The sequence below is a fragment of the Thamnophis elegans genome, chromosome 3 (genome assembly GCF_009769535.1).
Source record: "Thamnophis elegans isolate rThaEle1 chromosome 3, rThaEle1.pri, whole genome shotgun sequence".
Lineage (NCBI taxonomy): Eukaryota > Metazoa > Chordata > Lepidosauria > Squamata > Colubridae > Thamnophis > Thamnophis elegans.
Window position 1 is genome coordinate 138240131 of NC_045543.1, and position 14896 is coordinate 138255026.

The window sequence follows — 14896 nt, forward strand, 5'->3', positions numbered from 1 at the left end:
TATGACTTTACAGAAGAGTAATCAAACTTTCCCTTCTAGTAAAATTTAAACAGCGTAAATGATCTTTCTTTACCCCCTTTTCAAACAGTAATTCAAAATAATCTAACCAAACTTCCCCTTCTTAGTAAAGTTAAGCAGCGTAGATCAGATATTACTTTACACAGGAATCAATTTCTATCTTAAGATAATTCCAACCGACTTCCTCTTCTAATAGGATTTAAATAACTTAGTTCATTCCACATGCATTTTACCCTCATCCCTCACTTGTCTGATATTTACCACTATCAAATTTATACTAGCATTTGTTCAAAATATAACTCAGAGCGATTTAAGTAGCATGGATCATTCCACATATTCAAATAATACTTTCAGCAAGAGTCAGTTAACCTTCTATTTTAAGGTAGTCCCTTCTAACAAAGTTTAAACAACATAAATCATTCCGCATTCTTTTTACACTTATCTTAAGATAATCCCAAGCGGCTTTCTGTTCTAATAAGCTTTAAACAACGTAAATTTTACCCTCATCCCTTGCTTGTCTGATGTTTACCACAAATAACGTAGTTCATTCCACATGCATTTTACCCTCATCCCTTACTTGTCTGATATTTACCACTATCAAATTTATACTAGCATTTGTTTAAAATGTAACTCAGAGCGATTTCAACCAACTTTCCCTTCAAATAAAAGTTAAATAGCATGGATCATATTCAAATAATACTTTCAGCAAGAGTCAGTTAACCTTCTATTTTAAAATAGTCCCATCTAACAAAGTTTAAACAACATAAATCATTCCGCATTCTTTTTACATTTATCTTAAGATAATCCCAACCGGCTTTCTGTTCTAATAAGCTTTAAACAACGTAAATTTTACCCTCATCCCTTGCTTTCCTGATGTTTACCACTATCAAATTTATGCTAACGTTAATTTAGAATCTAGCTCAAAGTAGTTTCACCCAGCTTTCCCTTCTGATAAAAATTAGTCCGCTTTTTCTACCGGAGAGAGGTCTCAAACCCCCATTCAGTCCTCAACTTTAGCAAGCATTTTGAAGTGTCTAAATTCTCGATCTCCGTTTTTCTGCTTCTCCGAGGGAGGAGGGGCTACCCCCTCCATCTTGCAGCCACATGGCCAGCCGCTTGCCTTCTCCTTCCGCTTGTCTCTCCTCTCTTCCAAGCGCGTCAGGAAGTCCCGCCTTCAGAATCCTACAATAGAAATCTTGAGCCTCCGAAACAGAGTTAAGACGAAATCTTTGATTCTCAAATGTAACCGTGATACCGGCAGGGGCCTCCCATCTGTATCGAATCTGTTGACTCCTAAGCTCCTTAGTTAAAAAGGTGTAGTCCCTTCTTGCCTTCAGCATCTGAAAAGGAATATCTTTGAAAACAATCAGGTCCTGGCCGTCAACTCGGAAACTGTTATTATGAAACTTTTGCACAATCGCATTTCTAGATTCTTTTGTAGAGAAGTGTATAATTATGTCCCTCGGGAGCTGTCGCTGTTCCGCTATCAATGAGTTCTGGCGATAGATTTTCCGAATCTGCCAATCAAAGTTAAGTCCCGGGCTTCCCAGCGCATGGCTGAAGGCTTCAGCAAAGGTCTGTTTCAAATTCTCTTGCTCCTTTTCACGGAATCCTCTGACTCTTATTGCAAATGCCTTCCTATTAAAATTTATCATCATAAGCTGTTCTTCGTTATCTCTAATTTTTTGTTGTAAAATTTGAATATTGGTAGTCAAATTAAAATTAGCCTTCTCCAGACTTTCCAATTTGTTCTCTATTTCAGCAGAGTAATCTGACAGGGCAGACACGGCTGCAAACGTATTCGCCTTCATTTGATTAACTTTAGATTTTAGATCATCATAAAGTTCCAATACAAATTCCTTAATTTCTTGCTTAAAGGCATTAAACATTTTAAAGAGATATTCCTGTGTTAAAAATTCTCCAGTAGGGGGCGTAGGAGACAAAGGCTGTGTTTCCAGAAAAAATTCTTTAAATTCTTTAGACACATTTGTAGCAAGACGCTTCTTTGATCTGGGTGCCATAATAAATAAACAAGTAAGCAGCGCTTCGCTCCCCTCTATTTCCAAAGAAGAAGAGTTTATTTTGTTAAGGAGCGGTCTGCAGGAAGATAAACCCGGCTAAGTACATCCAGTAATCATCCACGGAGAGAAATCGCCATTTTGAGGTCTATTTAGACAAAGAAGTCTCTAAGACGAATGGTGCTGGTATTTAAGATAGTAATAAAAGCATAAATCTCACAGGGGTGGTACCCTCCCGTATCAATTCTAGCTTGAAAAAACTTTGTTTTGTCCTGGGGGGGGCTAGCCTGTCTGGGGCTGCCAAAAAAAAAAGGCAGCTGAGAAGAAATGGCTGGAGATAAAAGCTCCGCTTCGGCTGGATCTAATCTCTTTCCACAGCCAAAAAAAAAAAAGGCTGTGGCTTACGAATAGACCCTAGCCTACGGAGCTATCCTCCCTGCCCCTTTCTTAGCCAAAAAGGGGTGCTATCTATGATCTTATTTAGATATACAAACCAGATCTCTGAGGAGCTCGGTGGAGCCCTCCTCGGCAACAGGCCACGCCCCCAGGAAGTCGACCACTTCTGAAATCTTGTCAAGAAAATTGCAGGGAATTTATCCAGGCAGTTGCCAGGAGACAGAAATGACTTGAAGGCCCCCTCCTCCCTCTCTTTCTCTCACCAGTGGTGGGTTCCTACCGGTTCGGCCGAACCAGTAGTGGTTTGGTGGCCTAAGTCACTGGAACTGGCAGCGACCCAGGCCTGCCACGATCCCGAACCAGTTCCCTGGGCGGCACCATCAGCAGTGCCATCTTGTTTTTCAGTTCTGTGCATGCGCAGAGCAGTTTTAACTGCAGTGTGCATGTGCACGCAGCGGGCATCAAGCGTGCACATGAGTGAACAGGCAGTAGTGCCTGCCAGAACCCACTCCTGTGTGTCTCCCTCTCTCACGCACACCCCGACCAGGGGTGGTATACACTTACTTTCCCTACTGGATTGCAAATGTGAGCGCATGCACACGCTCACGTGCGTCACTCGCACATGCCACCTCAGCGTATGCGCAGATCCTTCCATGCATGCACTTTGGGCGAAAAAAAGGGCCTAAATGGGATGCCATAGAGCCGGGCACAGGTCGGCGAAGCCACTGGCGATTTCTGCTACAGGTTCGGGCAATCTGGTCCGAATCGGTAGAATACCACCTTTCACACACACACACACACACACACACACAAACACACAAACACACACAGAGACACACACACCCTTACTTTACTTACGTCCCTTGACTTTCATGATCAGAGTTTGCAGAAGATAGTGCAGCTTAATGATGTTCCTTTTCATTTAATTTTAAAATCATGAGCATTCTCCAAACCAGCGGTCCTTCCTGCAGATAGTTCCCGACTGACAAAAGGTTGCTTAGCAACCATTCAAAGTTATGACTGACTCCCTGGAGCTACTTCTGACCCGTTTTCGAAGTCCTGATGTCTGCCCTTCCCTCCCACCATGCTTCCAATGACCGCCATGTTCACTTAATGACCATTGCAAAGAGGTCGTAACATCAGGGACAATCAGATGATCAAATCACCATGATCAAAATTGGGACGCTTGGCAGCTGACTCATACTTATGACGGTTGCAGTGTCCCGGGTCATGTGATTCCCCCTTTTGTGACCTTCTGACAAAGCAAAGTCAACGGGGAAGTCAGATTCACTTAACAACCTGAACAACGGCAGTGATCCACTTAACAACAGTGGCAAGAAAGCTCATTTAATAAATGTCTCACTTAACAACATAAATGTTGGGCTCTATTGTGGTCGTAACCTGAGGACTATCTTCAGGGGTAGACTTCAAAAATCTCAGCAACGGGTTCTCTGCTCGGTTGCTGGGTGGGCGTGGCCACAGTGGGTGTGGCCTAGTCAGCCTCATACATCAAGGTGGGGGACGATTTTCACCTTCCCCAGGCTCCGGAGGCTTTCCTCGAGCCTCTGGGAGGGCCACAACTGCCTCCCTGGGCTCCGGAGTCCCATTTTTTCCCCTCCCTGAGCCTCCGCACAGGCCCTGCATTTACCTTGCATCCAAAATGGGCTGCATGGATACTCCTGGGAAGGGAGGGGTGGGAGGGGCGTGGCCAGCCAGGAGTGGGATTTTGGAGGTTTTTTTGAACCAGCCATAACATTAGCTACAGCTTCTCCCGAACCCGGCTGAACCTGTAGCAGCCTACCCCTGACTATCTATGAACTGGCCTGAATATCATTTTTTACTAAGGGCATTTCACAGCTCCAACACAATCAAAGGCCTTTCTGTAATCCATGAACTACACTTTTGATTTCTTTCTGTCAATCTTTTGGTATCTCAATTATCCAGCATATATCAGTATTAGTGCCTCATGTTCCTCATCTTTCTCTAAAGCCATCCTCAACATCTGGCATCTCCCTTTCCACGCAAGGCTCTAATCTGCCTTGGATCATCCTAAGATTTATGCTGCTAGTGTCTGGAATTAAGGATAATGTACCATATCTGCAATCTCCATTAAATCTTCTTTCTATGACTTTAGTATATATAGCCACTGTATCACTCTCTAGAATTTGCTAAGATGGTGTGGTTAGTGATTCTCTTTTGACCGCTTGCCAGATTTTGGTAAATAATCCATCGGTTCCTGTAGTCAGGGATGTCCGATCTTGGCAACTTTAAGAATTGTGGACTTCAGTTCCAAGAATTACCCAGCCAGCTAGAATATCTTCTAAGATGTACTGTATTTTTCAGAGTATAAGACGCACCTTTCCCACCCCACAAAAGTGGGTGAAAATTTAGGTGTGTCTTATAGACCGAATACAGGTGGGGTTTTTTTGCCTCCTGAGCCCTCCACGCATTGCATTTTCACCCTTCCCGCCTCCCCGAAGCACTCTGCTGTGCTCTGCACATCCCATTTTCACCAAAAATGGCCCCACTGTAGCTAAAATCTGAGGACCCAGATTGTTGGGGGCAATATGCTGACTCTCTGTAAACCGCTTAGAGAGGCCTGAAAGGCCTATGAAGCGGTATATAAGTCTACTGCTAAGTCTACTGCTATAAAAATTGGCCTATTTTTGGCCTCCCAATCCCTCCATGCATCACGTTTTCACCCTGCCCAGCCCCCAGAAGCACTGGGACGAAAACGTACTGTGCAGAGCATTGCAGAGTGCTTCTGGGGAGGGCGAAAACAGGATGCGTGGAGGGTTTGGAGACCAAAAATGGGCCGTGTGGAAATGTCCTTTTCTTGTTTTCCTCCTGTAAATTTAGGTGTGCCTTATAGTCTGGTGCGTTTTATAGTCCGAAAAATACGGTACTCTTTCCGTTTTTATTTGATCATCTTCGAATCAGTCACTGTTTGTCCTGTCTTGGCATCCTTAAGCACAGAGGTTTCCAACCATGGGAACTTTAAGAAATGTGGACTTCAACTCCCATGGCTGGCTGGGGAATTCTGGGAGTTGAAGTCCACAATTCTTAAAGTTCCCATGGTTGGATATCCTTTCTTTAGCTTATCTGCACAGTACATTTTCGTCCCATTTCTTAAAGTTCCCATGGTTGGAAACCTCTGTGCTTAAGGATGCCAAGACAGGACAAACAGTGACTGATTCGAAGATGATCAAATAAAAACGGAAAGAGTACCGTATTTTTCGGACTATAAAACGCACCAGTTACTTACTTCCGGGTTCGCCGACCAACCGGTTCGCAGGGACCGCTGTGAACCGGTTGAAACCCACCCCTGATTCTATCCCTCTGTTTATGCAGCCTAGAACTGTGTTGGCTTTTTTGACAGCAACTTTTAAGACTTGTGGCTGGCTGGGGGATTCTGGGAATTGCACAAGTCTTAAAGTTGCCAAGGTTGGAAACCCCCTTGTAAATCTAGCTGAAAAGCCTATATGTTATAGCTTAGCTTATAAAGATAGTCAATTGGTTTTAGAGCTTTAAAGCTGGGACAGCCATTTGACTGGGATAGTGCAAGGCAGGGGTGTCAAACTTGATTTCATTGAGGGCCACATCAAGGTTGTGTTTGACCTCGGGGAGCCCTCGGGGGGCATGGTGGATGTGGCCAGCTTGACATCACTCATGTCAGGGGTACCTGTGGTGGCCTGAGCGCTCTACCAGCGAAAATGGGCTCCCAAGCTCTGTTTTCAGCTGCAACGGCCTCCTGCAGCCCTCTGCCAGTGAAAACTATTTAAATTAAAATGAATGTCTCAGGGGTAGACATAGCATCAGGCTGGAAATTAGTGCTAGAAATAAGAAGACATTTCCTGACAGTGAGAAAAATTAATCAGTGGAACAGCTTTCCTACAGAAATTGTGAGTGCTCCATCACTGGAAGTTTTTAAGAAGAGATTGGACAGATACCTGGTCTTCGCCCACACCGGAGCACCAAAAACCTAAAGACCATCTGGCCACTGTGCATGCGCATGCTGGAAACCCAAATACCATCTGACTGGCGCATGCATGCACCTCAGCCAGCTGATCTTGGGGTTTCCGGTGCTCTGGTGCACATGTGCAAATGCACATCCCGGTTTGGGCACTCGGTGCCAAAAACGTTCACCATCACTGGCATGGGGGTCTCCTGCTTGAGCCAGGGGTTGGACCAGAAGACCTCCAAGTTCCATTCCAACTCTGTTATTTGGCTAGTGGGATTATCCTCCAAAATATCTAAAGGGGCAACAAGCTTGAAAAAATAAATCCTGCTCTGAGATAAACCTTGCCTTGAAATAAATCTGCTACACTACATTTACTTCAGCACTGTGGATTTGGCTCTGTGACCGATTTGTGTTCATCACACCCACCCACCCAGAGAATGTGGAGTATAAATTTATTTGCTAAAGAATGGCACTCAAGCAAAAACAGCAGAGGCCTTGCCGCAGAAATGTTCCTTATCAGACTTACAAGAATTGCCATGGAATATTTTCAAACTGCAATAGTTTAAGTCACCGTAAGGCAAATCACGGGTGGCTTCCGGCTGCTGCTACTGCTGGTTCTCTCAGGGACGCACGCATCAGTGGTGGGTTGAGGACGATACGCCCTGGTACAGGCATACTGGAGCCTGCCCGGAGCACCAGATATGTTTCCGGTACGGTGCTCTTGAGGGCCCACCTGCCCACCCGAGCTCCTTACTGGTCTTTTAAGTTTTTGGCGCTTCCGCACATGTGCATGGCATATACAGCACCTATGCAATGCTCTGCTGAGCAGCTGGAGCATCATGGAGGTGCTAAGATGCATGCACGCACTGTGCATGTGTGCAGATCCGGAACACACCACTGATGCGCACACACATGTGCAGTAATAAAAAATGCTTCTGTGCATGCGCAGAAGCAAAAAACAAGATGGCGGTACCTACACCGCCGCAGAGAGAACCGGTTCAGTGGCGTGGCAGGCCGAGTTACTACCTACTTGGCTGAACCAGTCCGAACAGTAGGAACCCATCTCTGATGCAAATTAGGGATTATTAAGTTCAGGGGATTCCAACCTTGGTCACTTTTAAGACCTGTGGACTTCAACACCCAGAATTCCCCACAGCTAGCTATGCTGACTGGGGAATTCTGGGAGTTGAAGTCCACAGGTCTTAAGGTGGCCAAGGTTGGAGTCCCCTGAACTAGATGGGTCATTAGTCTAATCTATCGGTTGCTTCTTTATGACATAGCTTTTTTTAAAAATATATTTTTATTGTTTACATATAAATATATTGAATACATTGTAATTGTTCTGACATTCCAATTGGCATTAAACAAAGTTAAAAACAAATAACATATATACTATTTTAAACAGTGCTAGTGTTGTCCATTTATTTTTGACCATCATATTGTGTAGAATGTCAACTTATCTATCATTCTAATACCTACATTTTAATACCTACATAGTATCTCTTTCCATGTCCACCTAACCTGATTCTTTCGCATTCCAACTTCTACCTCGTGTTTCTAACCATTGATAGAATCTATTCCATTTGGCACAGTATTCTGTATCTCCTTTGACCTTTATTTTTAGCGTTCGTCTATCCATTTCTGCACAGACTAGTATCTTCCTCATCATCTCCTCCTCTGAGGGAGTGTTTTCACTCTTCCACTGCTGCGCATACACAATGCTTGCTGCTGTCAAGATGTATAATATTAGGTATATTGTCCCTTCATCATAGCTATCTGATATAATGCCTAAACTCTATATGTTGTCTAATCATTTTTTCTAACCACAAATAAATGTGTATCCAAAATTTCCTTGCCTTTATACAGGTCTACCACATATGGTAATATGTGCCAGGAATTTGTTTGTATATTTCCAACAGTTTGGGGAGCTATTGCTAAACATTTTGGCCAATCTTACCTGGGGTAGATGCCACTTAGAGAACATTTCATAGAGATTTTCCTTACATGATGTGGCCATTGTCAGTTTCCGATTTCTCTCCCAAATCGTTTGCCATTTATCCAAATCTATATTATATCCAAAAGTTTTAGCCCATACTATGATCGTCTCTTTAACTTGTTCTTCTTCCATTTTGTAATTTAATAAATAATTGTATAGTATCCTTGTCATCAGTCCCTACTAATATCTTGTTCAATGTCATCAGTTCTCTATAAAAAAACCCATGTTTTCATGTTTTTCATATAACACGATAGTATCTGCAGCAGTGGTGGGATTCAAATAATTTAACAACTGGTTCTCTGCCCTAATGACCAGCTGGGTAGGTGGGGCTCGGTGGTCATGTGACTGTGTGGGTGTGGCCAACTCAACATCACTCAGGTCGATAGGCACTTCGCCTTAGCGATTACAATGTAGCAAGGGTTAACCGGAGAGGCAGTTTCTGTAAGCAGGGCAATAAAGATCAGGCTAGAAACAACAGCAGAATGTTTCCTCCCTGCCTTCCTTACAGGATTAGCCCTGCAAAGTGGGAAAAAACAAATGGAGATTTCTTCCAACAACCGGTTCTCCGAACTGTTTAGAAAGTTAACAACCGGTTCTCCCGAATAGGTGCGAACTGGCTGAATCCCACCACTGATCTGCAGGTATGGCCACCATTCTAATTCCACCCAGGTCGCTGCCAAGGTTACTGTCAGTTTGCTTCGCACACGCTTTGCGCTTCGTGTTACTCCCTTAAAAACTGCAGTGATGTACTTAACTGTGCTGTGGCAAGAAAGTTTGTAAAATTGGGCAAAACTCACTTAACAAATGTCTCACTTAGCAACACAGATTTTGGGCTCAGCCGTGGTCATAAGTTGAGAACTGCCTATAATGCCATTCATGAACCTCGCCACCAACTTCTTCTTTACAGAAGCCTAGAATATTAAGAATAAGTTTTATTTTCCTATTTAGTGCAGGAATTCCAAATTAAAGCATTAAATACAAATGAAAAGGAAAAAAAGAGTTTACTGTCTTAATTATTAAAAAGCTTTTTCTAACGCCCATTCAGAATCTCCTATCTATAATTTATAATGGTTATTCCACCTCCTGCATCCATATCCTGTAGCAATTTCATGCTATTATGCAGGTTTTCAGCCTAAACAGTGCATCTTCTCACAAACAATTCTAAAAATTGTGGCTTTGTGAGTATCTCCATCCACTGAAAAGCAGAATGAAATTACTGACACGATTAGGATGAGAAACTAACTTCTTTTCCATTAACACTCTTGAGTGAGTCCACATATTGAACCAAGCTATAAAAAAAGAATCACAAGTGCTTTGAAATAAATCACAGCCACTTAATTCAAACACTCTAGTAAGCCATAATATATTTGTCTAGTTTAAGCTTAGCCAGATGCAACGGAGATGTGCTGGAAATGGCTAGAGAAAATCCAGAATTGATACACAAAATAAAAGAACCAACAATGGGCTTTTGTTTCTTTTCAGATTTTATTAGAGTTTATTGTAATATAAAATACAAATGGGAATGTTGGAAGAAATATCCATCTGGTTCAATTCCAAGCTGGGAGGAAGACACTGGAAACATGGAGGCGGATTGGAAAGATGGTTTAATGGTGAAGCAGAACCATCAAGCACATAGTCCTGGTGCAGCTGAGCACATGGAGTTGAGAGTGGGGGGCATTTATACCAGAGGTGGGTTGCTCCCGGTTTTACTAGCGGTTCGTTTCGTGCACGCAGAACAATTTACAGTGAACTGTGTACACTCACACACTAATAAACAACATGCCTGCAATGGCAGCGGCGACAAGGGAACCTGTTCAGGGGCATGGCCAGCCTGGGTCGCTGCCAGTTCTGCGACCCAGGCCAATATATCTCTGCTGGTTCAGCCGAACTGGGCTGAACCAGGAGCAACCCACCTTTGATTTATACCTCCTCTTGGGATTTGCACTTGAACTTCTTGTTCCTGTGCAAGAACATGTATTCTATTGTAGGAGTCATAGCTAACTTCGTAGGTTGTCTGAGTCCCAGGTTTGGTTGAAATTTGCTGGATGATGCAAGGTCCCCAGTGACTGTGCCATATGGTGAACTCTGCTGCTAGATGGATTAATTCTATTATGTCCTGGAGGGCCACGTCTTTATCCTATCACCCTGGAGCTGGAGGTCTTTTGTCTTGTAGATAGGCTGGCCCAGTCTTTCTTAATGGGCACCATATATCTGCTGGGAGCAGGGAGCTGCTCTCTGTCTTTAAAACATATTTCTTCTTTTATCATCCAGGGAAATGTAATATTCTGCCTTTTTAATATTTCTCAAAATATTTCATTCTATGAAATATTTGGGGGGCTAACTTTCTACAGGAAGAAAAGGGAAACGCAAAGAAAGGAAAATGTGTGAGGTTCAAAGAAAGGGGGGGGGAATTATAATATCTGTCTTTTTTGATACAATTACAAAATAATAATTAACCAAATACAGTTGCAAACTTTTCTGCTTTACATATCTAGTAAATATATATTAGCCTTTCCACACATGTAGTCCTCGACTTACGACCATTTGTTTAGTTACTGTTTGAAAGAGCCAAGGTGGCGCAGTGGTTAGAGTGCAGTACTGCAGGCCACTTCAGCTGACTGCTAGCTGCAGTTCGGCGGTTCAAATCTCATCGGCTCAAGGTTGACTCAGTCTTCCATCCTTCCGAGGTGGGTAAAATGAGGACCCGGATTGTTGTTGGGGGCGATATGCTGACTCTGTAAACCGCTTAGAGAGGGCTGAAAGCCCTATGAAGCGGTATATAAGTCTAACTGCTATTGCTATTGCTATTGAAGGTACAAAGGCATTGAGGGGGAAAAAAGACTTATGCGCAACTGTTGCCGCATCCCATGACCACATGATCAAAATTTGGGCACTTGGCAACCAGGAAGTAGTTATCATAGTTGCAGCATCATCTGATCATCAGTTGCGACCTTTCCAGCTTCTGACAAGCAAAGTCAAGGGGGAAAGCTGGATTCACTTAATGATTGTATGATTTACTTAACAAATCCCTTAACAAGCAAGGCAGAACATATCATAAAATAGGATGTGACTCAGTTAACCAACAGATACATTGCAACAGATACATTAGTCCCAGTTGAGATGATAAGTCAAGGTCTATTTGTAACAACAAAGTTTATACTCGACTTACAACCATTTGTTTAGTGACCGTTCAAAGCAGTGGTGGGTTCCGGATCCCGCTTACTGCTTCCGCAAGCCTCCGCAACGCTCCAGCTGCTCAGCGGAGTGTCGCACAAGCGCTGTGCGTGCCGTGCGCATAAGTGCCGAAGACTTAAAAGACTGGTAAGGAGCTCGGGGAGGCCCTCTGGAGCACCGTACCAGAACGGTATCCGGTGTTCCGGGTAGGTTCCGGTACGCCCATACTGGGGCGTACCGCCTACAACCCACTACTGGTTCAAAGTTAAAAACAGCACTGAAAAAAGTGACTTACGACCATTTTTCATACTTAAGACCTTTCCAGCAACACCATGCTCCTGTGATCAAACTTCAGCTGCTTGGCGACTGGTTCATACTTATGACCATGGCTGTGACCCTTTTTTGTGACCTTCATACTTATGACCATGGCTGTGACCCTTTTTTGTGACCTTCTGAAAAGCGAAGTCAATGGGGAAGCCAGATTCACTTAACAACCATGTTACTAAATTAACAACTGCAGCGATTCACTTAACAACTGAGGCAAGAATCATCGTAAAATGGGGCAAGACTCACTTAACACTTGTCTCATTCAACAACAGAAATGTTGGGCTCGATTGTGATCGTAAGTTGAGGACTACTTATATAATCATCAAAAAGCTAAAACCAACAATTTAGGTTTCTTTTTTTTTTGACATTAACTTCCAACGGGGATTTCCAGTTGGAAAAAAAAACTGGTTATAAATTTTCTTGGGCTAAGACAGTCAGTTTTCATATCTCTGCCAACTCCATCACTTTTTCCATCCATTCTTCCATTGTGGGGATTGAAACGTTTTTCCATTTTTGCACATATTGGATTCTCACCGCAGTCGAGATTAAGATTAAGATTTAAGATTTAGTTTATTTGTATGCTGCCCTTCTCCGGGAGGGACTCAGGGCGGCGAACAGCTCAAAGGGGGGAAAAGGGAACATAAAACACAATACACGTGATTAAAATAAACAAGAATCATACAACCATACAAGTCGAGAGGGGAGGGGAACTCATCAACCCCAGGCCTGCCGGCACAGCCAGGTTTTGACGGCTTTCCGGAAGGCCTGGAGAGAGGTGAGGGTCCGAATCTCCGCGGGGAGTTCGTTCCAAAGGGCCGGAGCTGCTACAGAGAAGGCCCTCCCCCGGGTAATAGCCAGATGGCATTGGCTGGTGGACGGAACCCAGAGGAGGCCGACCCTGTGTGATCTAACGGGTCTTTGGGAGGTAATTGGCAGCAGGCGGTCTCTCAAGATATACGTATCATCAAAATTTCCCAGGTTTCTCCCAAGTTCTTTGACAGGTAGTCCTCGATTGAAGACCCTAACTCAGCCCCAACATTATGTTGCTAAGTGAAACATTTGTTAAGTGAGTTTTGCCCCATTTTACGAACTTTCTTGCCACAGTTGTTAAGTGAATCCCTGCAGTTGATAAGTTAGTAACCTGGTTGTTAAGTGAATCTGGCTTCCTTAAGGTGGGCTAAAAGGCCCAATTATGATCCATAGTTCTACAGGTCATGTTTAATATCAAAGACTCTGATTAAAGTTAAGGTTTTGCACCACTAAGCAGAAAACAATTGCTGACAGTTGCTGAAGGAGCAATATATATTTTTACACGTCCGGGAACAAGTTGACCCAGACAGGGAGTTTCCTGTCATCTTGCAAGATGTGTCCTGTTTATGACACCCATGATCTATAAGGTGCTGACCATGTATATTTTAATTGTTGGCCATCTGGCATAGACAGTTTTTGGTTCCTCTCATTGCCTTATATGCTTAAACACTGCCTCTATAGATGATGACGTAAAGTGAACTATAAATGTATGGCTCTAAGAACCCTTCGGGGTTCAAACTTATGATGCTTGATTTGGCATGTTTGAACCTGCGCATTCATTGGTTCGTTCCACTCATGAAACCACCCATATGGGGAAAACAGCTTTGGAATCCGCCCTTATGAGGGATTACTATATAGATGGGTTAGCAGGGATGGCGGTAAAAGTCGCATCTTCCTGTGAAACGTGTGCTAAAGTTAATCCTAGGCAAGGTCCTTCCCTTCCACCAGGAACTATACCTATTGCCTACTATCCTATGGACACAGTCATGATTGACTTTACTGATATGCCACGAAGTGGGTTTTATCGGGCTATGTTAGTTATTGTGGATTTATACACGGGATGGCCAGAGGTGTTCCCTACTAGAACGAAAAAGGCTCAGGAAGTAGCAAAGGTCTTACTTAAGGAAATCATTCCTCGATTTGGCAACCCCTCCTTTATTTCATCAGACAATGGCCCGGAGTTTGTCCATCATATTAATCGAGCCATTGCACAAGCTATAGGGGTAAAATGGCGCTTCCATTCTTCTTTCCACCCACAATCTGGTTCTCCCGTGGAAAGGATGAATAGAACTTTAAAGGAAAAGATAACCAAAATTTGTGCTGAAACACACTTGAAGTGGCCCGATGCTTTGCCCCTTGCATTGTATGCAATTAGGAGTGCTCCCAGACGACAACATAGACTCTCCCCATATGAGTTGATGTTTGGTCGGCCTCCGACGTTGTTGCGACGTAATTTGGCTGGATGGCCTGATTTGGGGCATAAGGGGGGAGTTTGGGCCATGGAAATGGTGCAGGAACTGAATAAACAGGTTGAAAAGTTGAGGAATTATGTATTAGAACAGACCCCTCCCAGATTGGTAACCAGATGTCATTCCTTCAAACCAGGGGACCGAGTATGGGTAAAACATTGGAAAAAGGAACAATTAGAAGGGAGGTGGAAGGGACCTTATGAGGTAATTATGACATCTCCACTTGCTGTTAAGATTGCGGAATCTAAAACCTGGATACATTGGACTCGTGTAAAGAGGGCCGCTGACAAACAATGGACCACACATCCCAGCGACCAACCGTTGAAATTGATTCGTCAATAAAGTCCAACTATATCCTTTGTTGTATTGCCATAGGTATTGTGATTCTTGCTTTCATTGTGTGCATTATTTGTATTGTGAAATACGCCAACCCGACGGTCCAACAATCAATTGGCGGAACGGTGAGAGCGGTTGACTGGTGGCCATTTGCTGGCGTCCCCTTCGCTAACGGACAATTGCATACAGACCACTCAGGGGAAATCCAAGCCGATCCTGCCCCTGAAGCAGATCCCGCACCTGGAAGGGAAGACGGAGAGCCAGCGCAGCATTCCCCCCGGCGAATCTTCCAAAGGTCAACAGTGGAGAACCCTTGCTAAGTCACTCCGGAAGCTGACTCTCTACGCACGGGTGAAGAATAGTGGACCAGCATACTAACCTTTAATTATTT